Below are 19630 nucleotides of genomic sequence, written 5' to 3'. Positions count from 1 at the left end.
TAATTCTGCCAACGTTTCACCAAAGTCAACAATTGCTTTTTTGGTGGTGGTGGGGTGGTCCTAAAGCCTTTTATTCTTTTTTGTTTTAATGTTTATTTATTTTTGAGAGAGAGAGAGAAAGAGCGTGTATGCAGTAGTGGGGGAGGGGCAGAGAGAAAGGGAGACAATCCATCAGAAGATCAGAAGCAGGCTCTACACTGACAGCAGAGAGCCAGATGTGGGGCTCAAACTCATGAACCATGAGATCATGACCTGAGCCAAAGTTGGACTCTTAACTAACTGAGCCACCTAGATGCCCCTCATTTGATACTGTTAAACATAATTTTTTCACATACTTTTCTGCTATAATGTTCGTAGCATTGTACTTTTCTGCTTATCTCTTACTTTTCGATACTTTACTATTCATATAATTTGATATTTGATAGTTTTCTTTCTCTGACTTAAAAAAAATTTTTTTTATGTTTATTTATTTTGAGAGACAGAGCAGAGGAGAGGCAGAGAGACAGGGAGAGAGAGAATCCCAGGCAGGCTCTGTGCTGTTAGGGTGGGGCCTGATGGGGGGCTGGAACCCACAAACTGTGAGATCATGACCTGAGCCGAAACCAAGAGTTAGACACTTAACTGACTGAGCCACTCAGGTGTCCCTTCTTTCTCTGACTCTTAAAATATGAGGGTAGACATGGCTTCTTCTCCCCATGCTCCCCACCCTTGTGGATCCTATCATAGCAGCGACTCTCAACAAACCCCAGAAACACATAAAACAAAGTCCTTAATTTCAATGCTCTAAAAGCCCACCTTTGCAATGTTATGAATATCTGCTCTTTCTATGAGTACACTTCAGCCATATCACAGTACATCCAAACCGATCACATGGTCTGGAACTTGACTCATGTTCCTTACTTGCCATCATCATGTCAGTCTCCCAGGCTTCAAATTCTAAGTCATTTTCTACTCGCCTGCTTCTTCTTCTTTCATATTTATTCATTTCTCCAATACTGCTCTTCCCTCAAAGTATCCTTTCTTCCCCATCTCCTTTGGAAAAATCTCAGATCTTATCCTTGAATTAATCTGTGCCCTCAGTGTCTCTCCATTTCTTCTTCCATCTATCTATCCAGGCATTTATTCAACTACTATTAAGACCCTACTATGGCACCAAGTAGTCTCTGATCTTTGCTCTGAGACATACACAAAACATCAGTCCACTCCTAGCTTTTTAGAATGTACATTCTCTTAGGGGACACTAAGACAATAGTCATGTTCATATACTACGGAATCAAACTGCCTTACGTCAGAATCTTGGATCCATCCCTTCCTGTAACTTTAGATAATTTATTTAATCTCTCTGTGACTCACTTTCTCATCTGTAAAATGTGGATGATAATAGTACATACTTGATAGATGCTTTGTGAATATTAATTAGGTGGTGGTACATGTAAGCCTTAACATTGTGCAAAACCTTTAATAAACCCTCAATAAATGTTAGCGTTTATTATTGTCACTATTTTTATTAATAAAAACTGAAGGGAAAGTTGCTGTAACAAGGCTTCACATGTTAAGAGCCAAGATGAGTCATCTAGAGTTATAGTGATTCAGGGAAACTGGGCTTTTCTAGAGCCAGCCTACTGAATATCCATCCCAATGCAAACACAGGCCTGGTGTTTGTGAGTTTTGCTGGTAAAACTGATGATGATAGGTGATGGCCCTCTAATAGGAAGCCAAGAGATGTGTCTTTCTCCTGTTCACAATGTGGAGACATTGTAGCTTTTTGAATAAGGAAATAAGTAATATGCTAGACTCAGTGTTTTAAAACACCTTTAAGTCTTATGATGATCTTATTCGTGTATCCATGTCAAACCTGACATCTGTTAAGGCCAATTATATAATTTTCCCCATTTATATATTACACGGTCCCAAGTGGAATAAGAATGAACTATGTCTTATTTCAGGGTTCTTTTTTTTTTTGATGTATAATAAGTATTCAGAAAATACTTGATCATTTTTTGAAATATAGCTTTTGTTATCAAAGCAAATGATTTAGGAATGTTTGGATCACTTCATTTTATGAAGATGTATTCATTTTGCCACTTTATTCCATCCTTACATTCTGCACCATTAAATCAAGGCTAATTAATTGTTTAAAATGCATGTGGTGCTGTGTTATGAGACAACAAGGCTACAGGTAACAGCTAACTCATCTCCACTACCGTAGAGTTAAGTACAAAATCAACTGATTACGATTCTGAGATACAGTTTTCATGATGATTAAGAACTCGATTATTCTCCTGGATTCTGCTTATATATGAACATCACTACTGTGATTTCCATTGTGAGACTACATCATTTACTTTACGTGGAAACATCTTATTTGGCTCTCCTTTGATGGTTTTGTTGTTTTGATCATATACTATGATTATAAAGGCCAAGGAGCCATTTAAACTTGTTTACCTCTCCGAATGAATATTTGATTCATAACTTGGGTAGCTACTAAGCCACATCCATATTTACACTGGGCCCTAATGAAATGGCCGTTTGCAAGAATTGGACTGTAACTGCACTGATGCATGAGGGACAACAAATCTGCTTTACAGGTTACAATTTACTGGTATGATTTGGATGTGCCAGTGATAGGAAAGACCCCTTTGTCTTTGGAGGCTTGGCATTGGCCTGGCAGAATAGTAAGGATCCTGCTGCCTGTTTATTCTTTCCTCAGAGCAGGATGTACCCCTTCTATTCATTTTCTGAGCATCTGCAAGCAGTACTGTTATCAGAGCTACAGTTGAGATGAAAGGGATCCCTATTATGGACCGTACTGAAAATCTCCACAGGACACCACTCTGCTTGGATTAGGCTGTTATGAAGGCATTGAATCTCTCCAACTTTAGATACAGAAGGGAACTCTTGCTTCTGTATTGTATTCAAGGTGGTCTTGTCTATTCTCTTCCTTACTGCTTTCACCACTGAGGGCGTTTTAAAACAAAGTCAAGTTCCATTTATTCTAAATATTGGAAAATTAATTATACTGGTTCGAGGAGAGATGCCATGCTTCATGTTTATCGTATGCAGATTCTGTACATGTGTATATTTGCATGTCCATATGTGTGTATGTATTAGATGATGACTCAGGTGGCATTACAGGCTGTCCCTTTCTCCTAAGATAATTTATGTGAACAATGGTATCATTAATACAATTTCACCTGATTCTTCACTTGCAGGTTTCAAGAAATGCTTGCAAAGTGTGAGGTTCACAAAATTCACCTGGTTGGCAACTGCATGTGTGTGTGTATTTTCCAATTCCCATTTAAACTCTTAATGACCTTTTTAAAGTTTACTTTAGCATTTTGATCCCAGAAAAGCGCATGTTTTTATTGATAGGGCTATTTATTTCCCAAGGAATGTGAAATAAAGGTATAAAAATTTGTTTTCTGGATGGAGCATTCTTTAGCATGCATAATGAGATTCCTCCCCCCCCCAACCTTTTCTCTCTCTCCATTACATCTGTTTATTTAGAGAAGTAATGCTTGCTCATATTTTAGGCTTGTTATTTTTATGACTTTATTATGCACTTTTCTTACTTTAATATGCACCACAGTTGCCCCATTTAACAACACTTTCTGTATCCTTTTACTGAAGTTCAATCTCTTGGGAATCAAGAGCAAAAACAAAGTCATCCATCTTCAACAAATATACAAGATTACTCCTAATGATAGTAGTAAGTACAAAATTGGTGATGCTCGCTCTCCACAAGTAGAATTCCATTTAACTACCAATTTCCAAGGAGGCCAAGGATATGAACATAACAACCATTTCAGAGAACGTATTGTATTTTCCTTCTCTGAGATAATTCTGACAAAAGGGTGTTTCACCTTACATCTTAGATCACATGATGGTGAGAAAACTCTATAGCTTAAAGGATAGGAGTTTATTACGGTAAGTATTAAATAGAACAAAACACTTGGGCTTCTAAGCATTTTACGGGAAAATCTCTTCTGACCCTTCTAGAAACAGTCCCTTTGGTAAAGTCCCCATTTTATGTTGGTTTGCTCTGTCATGGGTGTAGAGTTATAGCTTGAATAAATTCTTCTTGAGGGTTTGAAGGTTGGCATGGGAATGCCTTTCTTTCCTAGATCTTATAATGGATGTGTGTAATTCGTCAAGTGTGGAACATATGCCTTGCTTTATTCACAAACTTTTACAGAAGTTAATTGCCAGCCATCACCTTCAAAATCTGGCACCAGATTTTGATATTTAAATCAGTTGAGTAAGAATTAGTCAGTATTTAAAGCTTTGCAATTTCTTCCTAGTAAATACATTAATTTATTATCAAAATGAAATTTATTTCAATAGCATTTTAAGTTTTTTAAAACTTAGTATTATGCTTCATTAAATATCTTGGTAAGCATTTTAGGTTTTCACTGTATCTACATTTCAGAGTAGATTGTGAATTAAAGACATAAGTAGGCTGCCAGATAATATTAGTTTGTAAAAATTTTATTTGCATTTTATTTGAGTAGCATTTAATGGAAAAATGTTTTCTGTATGTTCATTAGATTTGTGGTACTTTTACGTGTAGAAAAAAAGCATACTATCCTCCATGTGTTTACTTCATAGAGAAAAAAGTTTAGAACTACAAAACAAACTTACTTTTATTTATTCCATCTTGTCCTCCCTTTTAACTGGATTGTTGGCGCTTGTCAATGCCTTGAAAACACAAAAATGCATTGTGCATTCTGCTTTTACGACTTCTGGTTATTAGGTCTTCATGAAGACTTAAAAATAGCATCTTTCTTTCTCTAAGACACAAATAGCATCTTTCTTCCATTCCTGATATTCAACTGTTGCATGAAAGAACAGATATATGATATTGGATGAAATATCAAAAGAGAAACCTTTTCTTGGTTCATAATAACTGTTTCTGGTACTCTTATAATCATCAGTCTAATTTTGAGAATCAAAACTGAGCTGCCCTCAAATGTATTTTTCACTGGATAAAGCACACATGTTTGATGTACAAGAGTTATTGTTAATTACCTTGTGTGTAAGGTATTTATCAATTAATCAGTCTTAGATTTTTCCACCAAAAACAGTTTTCTTCTGGGCATGCATAATAGAAAAACACATTATTCGGGGCAGAGAGTTGTTTTGTACTTCCTCTTAAACAATTCATTCAAATTTAGATAAATTTTAAGTTCTTTTATTTTTAAGTGGACTAGCTATATTTATTCCACTTTGCTTTTTCAGATGCAAATGGTTAAGTGTTCTGCATTCTAATCAGTAAAGAACCCGGTGACTAAATCATAATTTAATGATCTGTTCCTAGAGCGGTAATGATGCAAAATTTAGATCTGAAAAGAGAATTCTCATTTTTATCTAATTGGGCTGATCTTTCTGCAAAATCTCTGCAGGCCTCTATAGTTGTGCTAATAATAAAACACTGGGTGAAGCTGACATAATGAAAGATGCTATATTTTACTCAGGAATATGGATAATTAAAACGTATCTTCATATAAGAAATGACATTTTTGTGCATGTGATAATGTTCATTTTTTATTGAATTAGGGGAATTGTCAGTTTTACTAGATGTAAGAAGTAGGCGTTTTTGGTTTAAATGGTCTTATACACTTTGAGTAAATCGAAAGAAAAATAATCTTTTATGTTTACCTAGCTATGTACTATTTCCAGTGTTCTTTATTTCTTTCTAAAGATCTGAGTTTCATCTGGTATCATTTCCCCTCAGCTTTAAGAACTACTTTTAGCATTTTTTGGACTGCAGCTCTGATGGCTATAACCCTCTTTAGTTTCCTTTATTTGGAACTATGTTTATTTTGCCTTCATACTTGAAGAATATTGTCACTGAATCCAGAATTCTAGGTTGATTTCTTTTTTTGCTTCAGCACTTTAAACTTGCTCTTTACCTGTATGTAATGTGCTGCTTTTCTCTCTGTCTTCTTCCCACATTTTATTTTTATCTTTGCTTTTTTGAAAACTTGATTATTATGCCCTTAAGTGGGGCTCTCTTTGCATTTATCCTGCTCAAAGTTTACAGAGGTCCTCGAATCTATAAGTTCCTGGCTTTCACCACATTTGGTAAAAATTTCTGCCATGATTTCTTCAAATTTACTTTTATGTTCCATGTCTCTCTTCTTTTGAGACTCCGCTTACATACATATTAAATATGTTAATGCTGTATTCATTTTTCTGCCTCTAATCTCTCTTTCATGCTGGAAAATTTATATTGATCTAGCTTCAGATTCACTGACTCTTTTCTCTGTCATCTCTAAACTGCTATTAAGCAAACTGAAAATTTTATATTTTTATCTTATATTTTTTCATATCTAGAATTTCCATTCTTTTTTTTTTTTTTTTTTTTTTTTTTAGAGATTTTATGTCTCTGCTTTGGTTGTCCTAATTTTATATTCATTGTGAGAATATCTTATTTCTATGATCATAATTATATTTGTGCTTTAAATTCCTTATCCACTATCTTCAATGCATGGATCATCTCACGGTTGATCTCTATTGGCTTCTCTTTGGGTGCAGATCACATATACTTTATCATATGTTGAGCCATTTTGGATTGTTTCTTGGGCATTGTAGATAGTCTGGATTCTGTTATGTTCTCCAAATAATATAGATTTTAATTTTATTTTTCTTATCAATTTTATTACCATAATAAATGTAGATAAGATCAAACTATAGTCTCCTTTGTAGCGGATGGTTGACATCTCAGTTCATTTCTTTTGGAGTCTCGGCAGAGCTGTTTCAAGACTTTCCTACTAATGTGTATTTCAGAGGATAGCCAAAGATGGGGCAGTGTTAATACACAGAATCTGGGGTTCATTCTCCCTGGCTCTCTCCTTTATGGGATTCCCCCTCTTCTTTTTTAGTTGGTCTGGTTGTACAATCTCTGTTCTCTGTTTCTTCAAGTTTTCTTTGCCTATTTTACCCATTTAGCATGGACAGATTGGGTCCTGCCCTCCAGCTCACACCTGTAAACCAGGAAACTCATTCAATGTTGTCTCCTTCCTCCAACTGTCTCCCCTCTCCAGTACTGTTTGTTTGGGGTCACAGTGCTTTCAGGTATTATGTTTTATATTTTTTCTGTACTTTGTAGTTTTTTTACCTGCAGGAAGGTTAGTTCTGGGAAAAAAAAAAAAGACATTACTAGAGGTCTACAAGTTCACATTGGAAAGAATTACTAATTTTTATGCTTGGTAACTTCTGTATGTCTTCTTCAGAAAACTGTATCAGAATATTTTAGGGACCCTGGAAGAGTTCAGATTTTCATCATTAAATTTCCTTCCTTATTCATATTTGAGAAATTAAAATCTGCTTAATTTTAAGAAACTTTGAAGATGGCTTCTATGTGCAAGATAGGAAATCCTGCAAGTGTGTTTTATATTTATATTAGTGTGGATGTACGGAACTATAGGAAACAGGATATGAGCTGATAAATTTTGCCTGTATGGGAGAAACACTATATATGGGCAATAATGTTATGTAAAACTCATGCCTGCTTATGAGCCCTTAAATATTTTATGACGAGCTGCCAAAAAACTACCTAAGTGAAGTCCACATCAAAAAAGGTGGCAGCCCCTGGGTTATCCTGGGTTTCTGGGCTGCTACATTGGTTTACGGCACAGTGGGGGCAGTCCATGTCAAACGACCTCCATGGTGAGGACGGATCTGCTGGTATGTGGAAGGCCCTCAACTACTTTGTAGTGCTCCCTGGACTGGGAGTGAGCAGGCTGAACATCTTCCTGAAGTCACATCATGGAGAGTAGAAGAAACCCAAGTTGGTCGCCAACCCCCATCTCAGCATCAGGTCCAACCCCTTTCCCTGGGGAGATGGTAGTCCTACTCTATTCCATAACTCTCACATGAATCTACTTCCTATCGGCTAGAAAGCTGAACAAAGTGAACCTGGACCACTACCCAGTGGGAACCACGGCACTGGTTTGGACCATGACTCTGCACACAGACAAGTTTATGGGACCTTAAGCTAACCTTGCTTGCTTGTATCAAATGATGACCAGGGTACTGATCTTGCATCCCTTTGCTTATGGCCGGAGATGGCTTAAATCAATAACTTAGATTGGTCCACGGGGGATAGAGGGGACACACCAAAAAACTACCTGACTGAGAAAGTTGCAGAAGCTTGAGGAACCAATGCCCATAAGATGAGGGAAATATTTCTTGTCAATATAAACAGGAAATTCAGAACCCTTGCTGTAGTGTATTGTACTGTGGCATGGAGTTTAAATGCCTTATTGGGTTTGTCTGTTTATCATATTCTTTTTTTTTAAGGTTTATTTTTATTTTTATTTATTTCTTTAATGCTTATTTTTGAGAGCGAGAGAGGCAGAGGTGGGAGGAGTGCAGAGAGAGGAAGAGAGAGACCATCTCAAGCAGGCGCCGCATGGTCAGCACAGAGCTGGATGTAGGGCTTGAACGCACAGACCATGAGATCATGAGCAGAGCTGAAATCAAGAGTCAGACACTTGACCGACTGAGCTACCCAGGTCCCCCTGTGTACCATATTCTGAAAAACAATATGAAAAAAATAGATTGATAAAAAAATAATAAAAAGGTTTTAAATTTAAAATATAAAGAAATAGATTGACAAGTCTCATTTAACCCCTGAAAGACAATAAATTCCATGCAATGCCTGTGAATAACTGAGTTTGTGAAAGAAGATTTTACCTCCATTTTGACCTCAGTCTGTACTTTCTAACAGATTGGGTTCTTTCCAGCTAATTTTTTAACTCAGGCAAAAGACCTGGTGTGCAAAGTATCCCATGATGGGAACCCAAACCTCAAGCAATAACAACAGCCCTGACATCAGCAAGACCCCATGTGATTGACTCCAGGATGACTAATGTGACCTTTACTGCTCACCTGCAAGTATCCACTGACCTTTGTCCCGCATTGTCCTTATATAAACCTAGAAGTACTTTCAGCACTTTGGAGACTGTCTTTGAGATGTTAGTCCACAATCTTCCAAGTGTTGGCCTCACTAAAATAATCCCTTTTTTGTTTCACTGCCACTAATCTCTCAACCTTTGGATTTTGTCAGTAGCTGGCTGAACATGTTCTGTTTGGGACCCCCAGAGCCAGGTGCTCTTGCCCCCTGGGGTCTCAGTTACATTTGGGTCTGTGTTAACACAGTATATCACATATTAGCAATTTGTGATTTAAATGCATGTCTGCTAATTAATTTATTTTGTAGGAAACAAAGTCCATTGAAAGTGTGAATTATGGCCCCTAAACACGATGGCATGGAAAGGACTAGTTGTTCCATGGCTCTTTTTAAAACTGCTAAAAATATGCCCCCCCCCCACAAATGTACCATTATATTGTAATTAAAAAAAAAAAAAGCACCTGGGTGGCTCATTCAGTTAAGCATCTGACTCTTGGTTTCATCTCAGGTCATGATCTCATGGTTCATGCGTTCAAGCACTGCATCAGGCTCCATGCTAACAGTGCACAGCCTGCTTGGGATTCTCTCTCCCTCCGTCTCTGTGCCCCTTTCCCGCTCTCTCTCTCTTTCTCCTTCTCTCAAAATAAATAAAGTTAAAAAAAAAGCCCCCATGCATGTTTAGATTTATGCCAAACTTTAAACTAAGAACAGAAGGATGGCAAATATCCAGCATGTGAGAATCATTTCTTGTGTAATATCAATGACAGGCATCATTAATAATCACTTTGTGTTTTTTCCAGCCAAACTTGGATACCCGGTTGGAACCCTTTGGACATAGTATTTCAAGGAGTCACTACCAGTCAGAAGAGTTATCTCATGAAAGGAAGACTTTTTGTCTAAAGAACCTATCCAAAGGGAATGATTTTACTTAGGAATCTATGGCGAATAAAAATGATTTTGATGTCAGGAATCAGGAAACTAACTCAAACTAGTTGGTTACTGTATTTTTTCATTCACTTAGCTACCTAGTCAAGATGCATTTTAGTTTAAGCTTTTAATAAACAATAAGATTTCAGCTATTTGAAGAACTAAGTCTTCAAATAAAGTGTCAAGTATCCATCTTTTCTTTTCCCTGCGGTGGTTTTATTCTCAGGCATGCTTCTTCTAAGTGGTGGTAAGCAGCCACCTTCTCTATATCATGCCTCCTGAGCAATCTTGTGCTTTTTCCTGATAGTTCAAGCATACATCCCTTGTAGGTCTTTCAGTAGCTACTTCTGAGTTTGATGCTTTTCATTGCTCTAATCACCATAGACAGAGGGATGGGAAATATGTGGTTTGTACCGCTACCTGGACTAGTGGTAGATAAGCAGTATTGGCATCAGCCTCTGTCAGCCCACATAAACATAGATGTTATTTCCTAGGATTCGTTGACTTGTACAAATGTCTAGAAATGGTGGGAAAGCAGAAAATAATGGAAAGCTATTGTACCATCCATTCTTATTTTTCTTGACTGTTCTGAAATTGTTCTGATAATAGAGATTACAATGGCATTAATTAGGTCAAAGACTAAACAGTTATAATATAGACACTGGCTTAAAGAATAGGGAAGTTCACTTCTTTATGGCAATATGTGGGCTCTGATTCCTACAGTCACCAGGGACTCGGGATAATGGGGGTTCTTTTGTCATCATCAACATGCATATTTCATTCTTTGAGGCTAGCTACAAGGAAAAAGAGGAGTGAATCTAGATTATCTTTAAGATGACCTTGTAGTTGTCAATAGGATTTCTCCTCATGTCCCTTTCTTGAGAACCTAGCGGTGGAGCTAAACTGGGTCACAAGGGTAGGTGGCTATGTGCCCAGGAAGTAAAAGAGAACAGATTGCAGGGTGAGGGGGTCAGGGCAAAGAGACAAGCAACCAAAAGCCTGCCACAAGCTCTTAAATGAAGGAGAATTAGTGGCCCTCTCCTTTTTCTCTAGCACGTTTCCTTTATCCTGAGAGTGGGACAACACCAATTTCCAAAATCAATTGGACAAAATAGATGGAAGAAAAGGATCAACTAAGACCCTCATTTCAGCTATTTGTCTCTCTAAAGATTAGCTGTTATTCTTCTGGTGTCATTCACCATCTCACTATTCAGCATCTTGTTGGCTGTAGCAGAATTGGAATAAATACAATTGTCCTTCAAGATGGCAGTGGCCTGTCATTTCTAAAATCATACATGATTAAGAATATATTGTACTAATTATTAACGAGATTAAGAATATGTGTGTGTGTGTGTGTGTGTGTGTGTGTGTATACATATATATAAATTCTAGGCCACTAGCCTGTTGTACAATCTCAAGAAAGTTTCTGAACCTTGCCCTCCTCAAGTATAAAAGGAAGAATATGCTTTCTGAGGTAACTTACAGATTGAAAAGATTTTATATTATGTTGGATATAGAGAGGTTTAAATGAAATTCTCATCCTCCAAAAATATGAGAATTTTTTCCAACAAATATGAATTCATACTATAAACCTGTTCTCAGGCCTTTGAGATAAGAATCACCAATAGGAGAGTAAGCTAGTCATAATGGGCATTCGAGCATTTCTGATCGGAGGACCAGAAATCTTTCTGATCTTTTACAAGTAATCAACAAATGCCTTAAAGTATGAGGTTTGATAACACTTAGCATGATCATAGGTACATAAGTATAATGTTATTAATGGCCATAAATTACCTAGCCCTTTAAAAAATCCGTCTAGTGAAAACATCTGGTTCAGTGACCTCCTAAGGCTGAATCACACGTATTAATGATCCAGGGCGCGAAAGACAAGATTTCACCTTTTTATTTGTTTCAGAATGATTGCCCTTTGATTTTTAATACATGTCTTTTTGTTCTTGTATTAAAGGGCAAGTTAAAGGAGTATCGACACTGTCGGTTTAACTCTGCAGAATTAATATGGTCTTCTTTCGCTTTCTTAATATCCAAGCTGAGGGTAGCTGCTTTGCACTTCCAAGGTTGCCTTTGAGGACCTATCCCTCAGTGGAACATCGTGCTTTCCTTTATTACAGTAGTTGGCCAGAAAACCCCTGTGGATGTGTGACTATTCAGAACTGCTAGACTGAAATGCCATTTCAAAAACTACAGCTCTTCTGCTAAACAATTTTTCTAGGAACACTGCCATATCACTAGCTACTCGGCTTTGCCAAAAGGCAATACTCCTCCAATGGTCCCAGCTCTGGGAATGATACCAAATGATGGTTCAAGCTGGGGATAGGCAGTAAATCAGCAGTAAAAGCTGAAAAATACTCCAGCTTTTAATACCCTTTCTCTTTTTTCCAGATGACTGGCCTATCTCTCCCACCTTCTGCTTCTATTCATGAAAGACTTCCTTTCTCCCCTTCATTTGTGGTTTGATGGTCGTATTTTTATTTTACATGGCCTCGTTCAATTGTGAGTGATAAATTCACACCTTTCAAAGCTAATGCAGCCCTATTTCCATGTGACTGGTAAGAATCTAGTCTTTCTTTAGCACTCACGTGCAACTGTGTGATGCCTGATAGATTAGGATTGTTGAATGGGAACTGAGTCTGAACAAAGTGTCAGACAGGAGGATGGGAGCCAAGAGAGGGTTTCAAAGCAGCAGCAGAAGGTAGCTTCACCAAATATCCACTCTGGTTGAAGGCTGCCTTCTGGTCTTGGGCTCCAGCCTTTCAGGAATCTGATGCTGTGAGCTGTTTAAGTTCCTTGAGTCAGAAAGCCTACATTTGTTACCTGCCTTTGGAAATGTGTGTGTGTGTGTGTGTGTGTGTGTGTGTGTGTGTGTGTGTACATTTATACATTATCCTATGTTATCCTTGGAGATAACATCTATGAGGTGTTTCTTGGACGTGGAAATTTAAATCATCTGCTTCTCTTTTTCATTTCTTTAAAAAGGCTTACTTAGTTGCCTGAAATTCTCTGTTTTAAATATTGTTTTCCTTTGTTGGTTAACCATTTGTCTTCCTTCCTCCATTCCTTCTTCCCTTCCTCTTTCCTGCCTCCTTTTTTCCCTGTGTATTTTTCCCTATTTCCCTCACTTCAGATTTATTTGACTGGGGTAAAATGTGTTGTGTATATACAGACTTCATGGCTGTCCCTTGTAAGCTTTGGACTTACTATTGGGCTATTATTTCCTCATTTATATGCAGTGTCAGAGACTCAGAAGTCTGTTGTTTCCTTTTGAAGAAAACTCATATTTAAGAATAGACACTTCATCTTTTTGTTTCAAGTATTATGCCTTGGAATCCTTAACACATTTTTGGATATTTGACTTAAAAAGAAGCAGGTAGCCTTGTTGAGTTTTCCACTGTACCCTAGCACCTTGAACACTAACTGATCAATACTAGGATCTCATTCTTTCTTTCCCTATATATCTTTTAATAATGATCTTAATGTCAAGCAAACAAATCATAGAGAAAAGGAGAGCTCTATGTTGAAGAGTATTCTGTTGGTCTGGCCAGGAATGAGTTCTGAATCTTTTGTTCAGAAAATGTTTACCCAGACGGTGCTCACCTTCTGAGATCAACTCAGCTTTTGTGTCTCCTTGACTTTGGAAGTGTTTCCCTATATTTTCCCTGTAGGAATTTTATTCAATATTCTATCTTTGTTTCTACTTTACAAAACATGCCATGTGAATAATGATGCCCCGGGCAAAGAAATTACTACTCTAGCAGTACAATTTAAGCTCAGGACAAATCCTGCCCTCACTTGCATTTGCAATTTGCAATGCAGTCAGTAAGAATTGGGCCCACACATGAACTGACAGAATCAGGGCTCCAAGGTTAACAATTATTAAAGTTTAAAAGTCCATTAATTCATTTTCAAAATATTTTATTCAGTTGCTTCTGAAGCAGAATTCTGAATTGCCTTCCCTCTTGCTGCTACTATAGTGGTATCCAACTCTGAGGGGAGCTCACAGCTCTAAATGTCCTCATTGTTCAAGCACAAGAGGAGAACAAAACCCGACTGTAAAGTCAATCTTACTGCCTTAGTGGAGTAAAAATTAGAAGTCAATGATTCTCTTACCATCAAAGAGAACTTAAATGCAACAGAATTTTTAAGTGGTATTGCGTGAAAAAAAAAAAAACCAACAAAAAAGATGTATAAATAACTTACCCTGCAAAAGCCTGTAACTTTTCCAAATCAATTTTGGGATCCTACAGTAAAATCTACATGCTTTGGTGGAATTGATAAGGGATCAGAAATGGCCTTTTACATTGGAAATGAGCACACCGGGCTTTCTTCTACCCTATAGTAGTGAATTAATACAGAATAGGTACGAAAAAAACTTTACGGAATAATGTGGTAAAAATACAGACCATAGGTATTAAGACAAAAATTTTAAAAGTGGTTAACAGTGAAAGGTGCCCAAATTTATGTATGTAATGATTTGGCAGCTTACTGTAGTAGCATCTTTTGCAAATTAAATAGCAAGCCCCATTACACCTATAAATGGGGCAGGAAACCAAAAAGAATATTTTTAATAGGTACATGGCACCACACCCTTCCAACATGCAGCGATGAGGGAAAACCAGACTGGCGACCCGTGTCTAGAATATGTACTGAGTGAAACCATCGGGAGGGGGAGGGCTTTTTTTTTTTTTTTTTTTTAATTCTTTTTTGCAGATAAAAGGGACAGCGATCCTACCTCTTTTGACCATAAATGTTGAAAACGACGAGCGAAGTTTTGGCTTCGTCCCTTGCTTTTCAGCATGGAATAAATACAAAGTCTTAAGCCTGTAGCTCTTCCTGTCCCAAGGGAGTGTGCTAAGGGAGGGAAAATAGGCGGCGTGGGTGAGGGGTAGCGAAACAGAACCGAGGGAGAGAGGAGAGGCGCTAGCCAGCCTCTGCCCGGAGGGCGTGGATCCCAGCGCAAGCCAGAACAGGTCCTGCGTTCTCGCGGCCACTGCCAGCAGCGGGCGGGGCCCGGCAGGATCTCCGCGGGCAGACTCGCGTGTGGATCAGCAGCGAGCAGCCTGCAAGAAACTCCCTTGGATCCGCTAGGAGCTGTTGGACTCTGCACGTCTCTCTCCCGCAGCAAGGCAGCTTGGGGGAGAAGTTTCCCCGAGGGAAGGTACGGAACCGAGCTAAGGCCGAACGCTCAGGTGTGCCTAGGTGGGGGTTAATTTGCATCTGTTTTGCTAGCCCTGCGGGTTCTCCCCGTTCGCCGGGTAGTCAACTCTCTGGGCGTGATGGAAGGCGGATTAAGGGTTTGCGCCTGGGAGGGGTCAACTCACTGTGGGTAGGAAATGGTGCGCAATCTGGGCTTCATCCTTGCCTAAAAGTGGGGTGGCCCGAGGTCCCTCAGCCCTAACCCGGGAAGAGACACCCCCTTTCCCAGCCCCGCCCCCTGGTGGCTGAGGCTGTATTCAAACACAGCTCTGGGTTATTCGGATAGAGTGAACCGGGTCCGCGAATCCTCCGGCTCCCACTTTGTCCGCCTGGTTACGGGTAGGTTGACCCTCGGTCTTTCTTCCAATCCTCCTCCCTTCAGTGCTCCCTACCCTCTGGAGAGGATTCCAGACCCTCCCAGAGATTGCAGCCCTCTCTTTCCAGTAGGGGGTCGGCGGTCTAGCTGGGTTTGGGATCAATCCTGGTCTCCCCCCTGACCCGGACCATCTCTAGGGTCGTAGAGCATTTGCTCTCTTCCGCACCCCATTCCGCCCCTATCTTGATCCCATTCTCAGGGGAGAATCCCAGGTACTGGTTGGGGTTCTGTATACGCCGCCAGCTTGGAAAGGGAGCTCTGTGGACAGCAGGGTTAAGGGGGGCAAGAAAGCCGGGAGGTTCAGGACTTCCACCTCCCCAGACCACCGTGGGGGCTAGAAGCCAGGCCGGGGGCGTGGTTGCCATGGCTCCCTGGTAGCTGAGCCGGTGGAGCTAGAGATGCCAGTCACGGATGGTCCCTTCTTCCTCTTTGTGCCTCTCTGTCTCTCATTTTTTTCTTTTTCTTTCTTTCTTTCTTTTTCTTTTTTTTTTTTTTTTTTTTCTTTTGAGAGTATGCGTAGGGAGGGAGAAAGTGATTAATTTGGAGAGCAGGGATTGGAGCCGGGAAGCTGAGAGGCTGGGGGACGCCGGCCCCTTCATTCCCATTCCTCTTGCTCGCTGTGGGAGCCGCACTTTGGAATTCCAGCGAAAACCTGAGGGCCAAAGAAGCCGCTGCCGCGCGGGCCCAGGTACCCACGCTCCGAGCCGCGCCCCAGCCGCGCCCTGGGGCGAACGCGGGGTGGGGGTCCGGCTGTCAGCGAGAAGGCGGGCAGGGGATGGGGTGGAAGGCGAGCGGCGGAGGGCAGGTGTCTAGTGGCACAGCGGGGCTAAGCGAAGGGCGCTGGGGTTCAGCCCCGCCCTGGAGAACCTTTTGAGGGCACCCCCCCACCAAGGGCCGGCAAGTGGCCGCCTGGGCACGCGCGTGCGTGACGGCGCGCTCTCTGGAACGCCCGTGGTGAGAGGGGGGTGTGGGGGGGTGGGTTGCCATGTGCGCGTGCGCGCGGAGGTGGGCAACTGGTGATCCACCTGGGCTCACGGAAGGCAGAGTCTCTGGCGGCGCCCAGGTGGGTTCCAATTCCAGCTCCAACGTCTGTGATGTGTGATTTTGGACGAGCCATTTAACTCCTCCGGGCCTCGGTTTCCCCTTTTAAATAGTAACGAAAATATCCATACGTTACTTTTTGGGTTTTTGCAGGACTGGAATGAGATAATCCAAGAAGATAGTTTAGCCTAGTGTTTAATGCTTAATAAGCACCTTGGTTTAGTTATGATGGGGTTACTGTTATTATTAATTAATCTTCAATTTATTTAGATAGGGTGCATTCTTATTTCTCCGCATCTTTATTTAAGACAAAGTACTGTGTTTTCTAATTTTGGAGGATACCGACAGATATTAAATATTTCTGCCCCGTGCAACTACCTGCATAGCTCTGGAGTGCAGCAGATTGGAATATACAAAGTGACCAACTGCTGGTCAAGATGGCTTGTCAGACGTTGTTGGAAAGAAAAGCTTAGAAAGCTATTTGGGGAAACTTTTAGTGACAAGGAAAAGAAAGAGTTTATTCTAGAGCTTGTGTGTAAGATTCCATTTCCTCTTTCATAGGCTGATGTTCTAGTTGGGTTTGTCTTAATTCCAGTCTCTTGTGATGGACCAGCCTCTGGCTTTCATAATTTAACTTGGTTCTAGAGTCTAGTGTATAACCCAGCTTCCTTTTTTATGGCCTCAAGTGCTGCAGTGGATTTACTTCTAGTAATGGCAGAGCACAGTGTGTAATCATTCCTCACAAGCACCTGAATATTGTCAGTGAATAAATAGAGACAAATAGTTATTTCTTGGCAAGTGTGAGTACTGGCTATGGCAGTTCATTAAAAATCTCTTTCTGGGCAAGTGTTTACCCACATCACTGTAGAAGAGTAGGACTATCATGATTAATACATGTTTTTTTTCAGTTTCTGCTCTGTTGCATCTATACTTACAAATGTGTTCCTTAAAAAAGAAAAAGCTGCAGGTGTTTATTGCTACCTCATGGTTTTATTAGGTGGTCTAACTAATCTAGTGATGAGCAAAACATTCCATGAACCTAATTGTGAGACTGACAGGATTTGATATTGTGCATAATATGTTTATTACCTTTGAGTTAATTAATCCCATTTACTGAATTAGCTCTAAATACATTTTAAAAATATCACTTACTTGTTAAAATGTAGGCATGTCTTGGTGGATCTGAAGGAAGTAAAACCGGACAGATGTCCCCATCCCCAAGTTCCTTATGATTTTATAAAATAGACCTCACGTTGGAAAATATTTGCTGGATAAACTATAGTTTACTTTTGAATATTTTGAAGATAGGTTCTTTGACCTAAAATTGCTTTGTTGAAATAATTAGGCTGATTGCTTTTTTTAGGGAGAATTAAGTAAGAGTAGTGATCAAGATTGATTTACAATTCTACTAGTTTTTTTTTTTTAATCTCATAAAAGAAAATTAAGTAATAGAGGGGGCTGAATGTCATCAGATTTGAAGGAATGAGTGTCAGGAAGCCTTGTGAGTATCAGTTCAGATAGAGTATTGCTTTAAGTTTGACTTTTGCATGACAACACCCTCTTCTTCACCGTGAATATGTCATCTTTAAAAGGTACCTTGAGGAATTAGTGTGACAGCTTGCCTGAAATTCATGTGATCATTTACATATTGTTTCCCTGGAGCCTTGGCATTAAATGTTTCATTTGTTGGAAATTATTTTGCCCTTTGATTTATGACAGCCAGCAGTGCCATGGAGCCTAATACATTGTAGAAACCAAAATTTGGCTTTTCACTGTTTTCTATTTTCCCCTAAAAATCTAAGCAGTGATGCATAAGGATAGCTTAAGTTTGGCCAAAGACAAAGGGTAACGTGGAAAATCATGACACATGTGGAGGTATTGAGTCCTGAATTTGGGAAGCTAATTGACATGCAAAGGTATAAGCTAGAGGAGGGAGTTGTCTCCATACTAAGGGTGTTTTCAGTGATGTGCTGTATTATCTGATTCAATCAGTGTTGCTTGTTACTTTTTCAAACCGAGACCTAGAATACTATATTTTCAATTATGAACATTTTGATTACAGCTTCATTGTAACTAACTAATTTAGTCTGAAGAGAATGCAATTATTATGGTGATTTACATACAATATGCTAAGTTAACACAGCTAATGAGTGAAAGCATAATATTCTTTCTATTCATTCCTGGAAAAATATTGTGCTAAGCATTCTTTCAAAGAAAAGATTACATTATTCGCCAGCATTTTATGTCTACCTACAAGTAGGATTGGCATTGAGCCATTTTCTCTGCTATTGAAGTGAAATCTCTCACATTTTGGCGACTATGCCTCTCCCCCTCTTTGGGGTGGAAGGGAGAATGGAAACAATTCCCAATTTAATTAGATATGGTGCTTTCTCCTTTCTCTACATCTTTATTGGAGGAAAGATTCTGTATTTTCTAATTTTGGAGGCTGGTTAACACCTTAAACATTACTAATTACTGCAGTTTATTTTATGTGTGTCGCAATAGTTAGTTAGTTAATTATAGCTTTCTCATTAGCACCATGTAGAGAATAATGAATTAACACATCCCTTTGATCGAAAGAACATCTAAGTTTATCTTCTGAGAATAAAAGTGTTATTGTGTTACCGAAAGTCACTATAATTTCCCCAAGAAACAAATTGGTTGGAATTCTCTAGCACTGGGATAGGAAGCTTGATGAATGAGTTGGATTGATCACAAACAAGAGGGAGTAGAGCTGTGGTTGCTTGGCAACCTAACATTATTCTGCAATTTCCTCTGGTATATTTATCCAGTAAACTAGAAAATTCTGTTTTGTTAACGAATGTTTTTAGTCACTGCACAAATAGACCATAACTAATTGAGATTTTATGTATTGTGGATAAAAAATGATCCTGCTTACCTTCCTATTGTGTTTAGATAATGAAAATACAAAGAGAATGCATATTGTTTTCAGTTTGTAAAATCTTGTGTAAAAAATGTTATTTTAATTTTCATAATAGTTTGTTCCTACCAAAAGATTACAACTTGTTTATCTCTTCAGAAGTCAGATTATTAGGAGTGTGTGTGTGTGTGTGTGTGTGTGTGTGTTTATGTGTATTTATACACAATTTTTCAAGAAGAATCAGAGATAGAATTTGAACTGAGATGAATTCTTCCAA

At 39.2% G+C, this 19630-nt stretch overlaps 1 protein-coding gene across 21 annotated transcripts in view; it reads left to right on the top strand.

The window, feature by feature from the left end:
- Positions 1-14740: 14740 nt before the first annotated feature.
- Positions 14741-19630, top strand: part of CHL1 (cell adhesion molecule L1 like) — a 200822-nt gene continuing 195932 nt past the window's right edge. For 8 of the 21 annotated variants that reach the window (XM_027042497.2, XM_027042498.2, XM_027042499.2 and 5 more), the window contains exon 1: positions 14741-15017. The gene's annotated coding sequence lies outside the window, so the exon portion shown is untranslated. Of the gene's footprint in view, positions 15049-15160; positions 15395-15689; positions 16120-19630 lie in introns of those variants that run through there. The other 13 variants (XM_027042490.2, XM_053219050.1, XM_053219047.1 and 10 more) reach the window with 5 other exon arrangements.

This window comes from Acinonyx jubatus, chromosome A2 (genome assembly GCF_027475565.1).
Source record: "Acinonyx jubatus isolate Ajub_Pintada_27869175 chromosome A2, VMU_Ajub_asm_v1.0, whole genome shotgun sequence".
NCBI classification, from domain to species: Eukaryota; Metazoa; Chordata; class Mammalia; order Carnivora; family Felidae; genus Acinonyx; species Acinonyx jubatus.
Note: the sequence above shows the minus strand (reverse complement) of the source record. Positions and strands in the feature narration are given on the sequence as shown.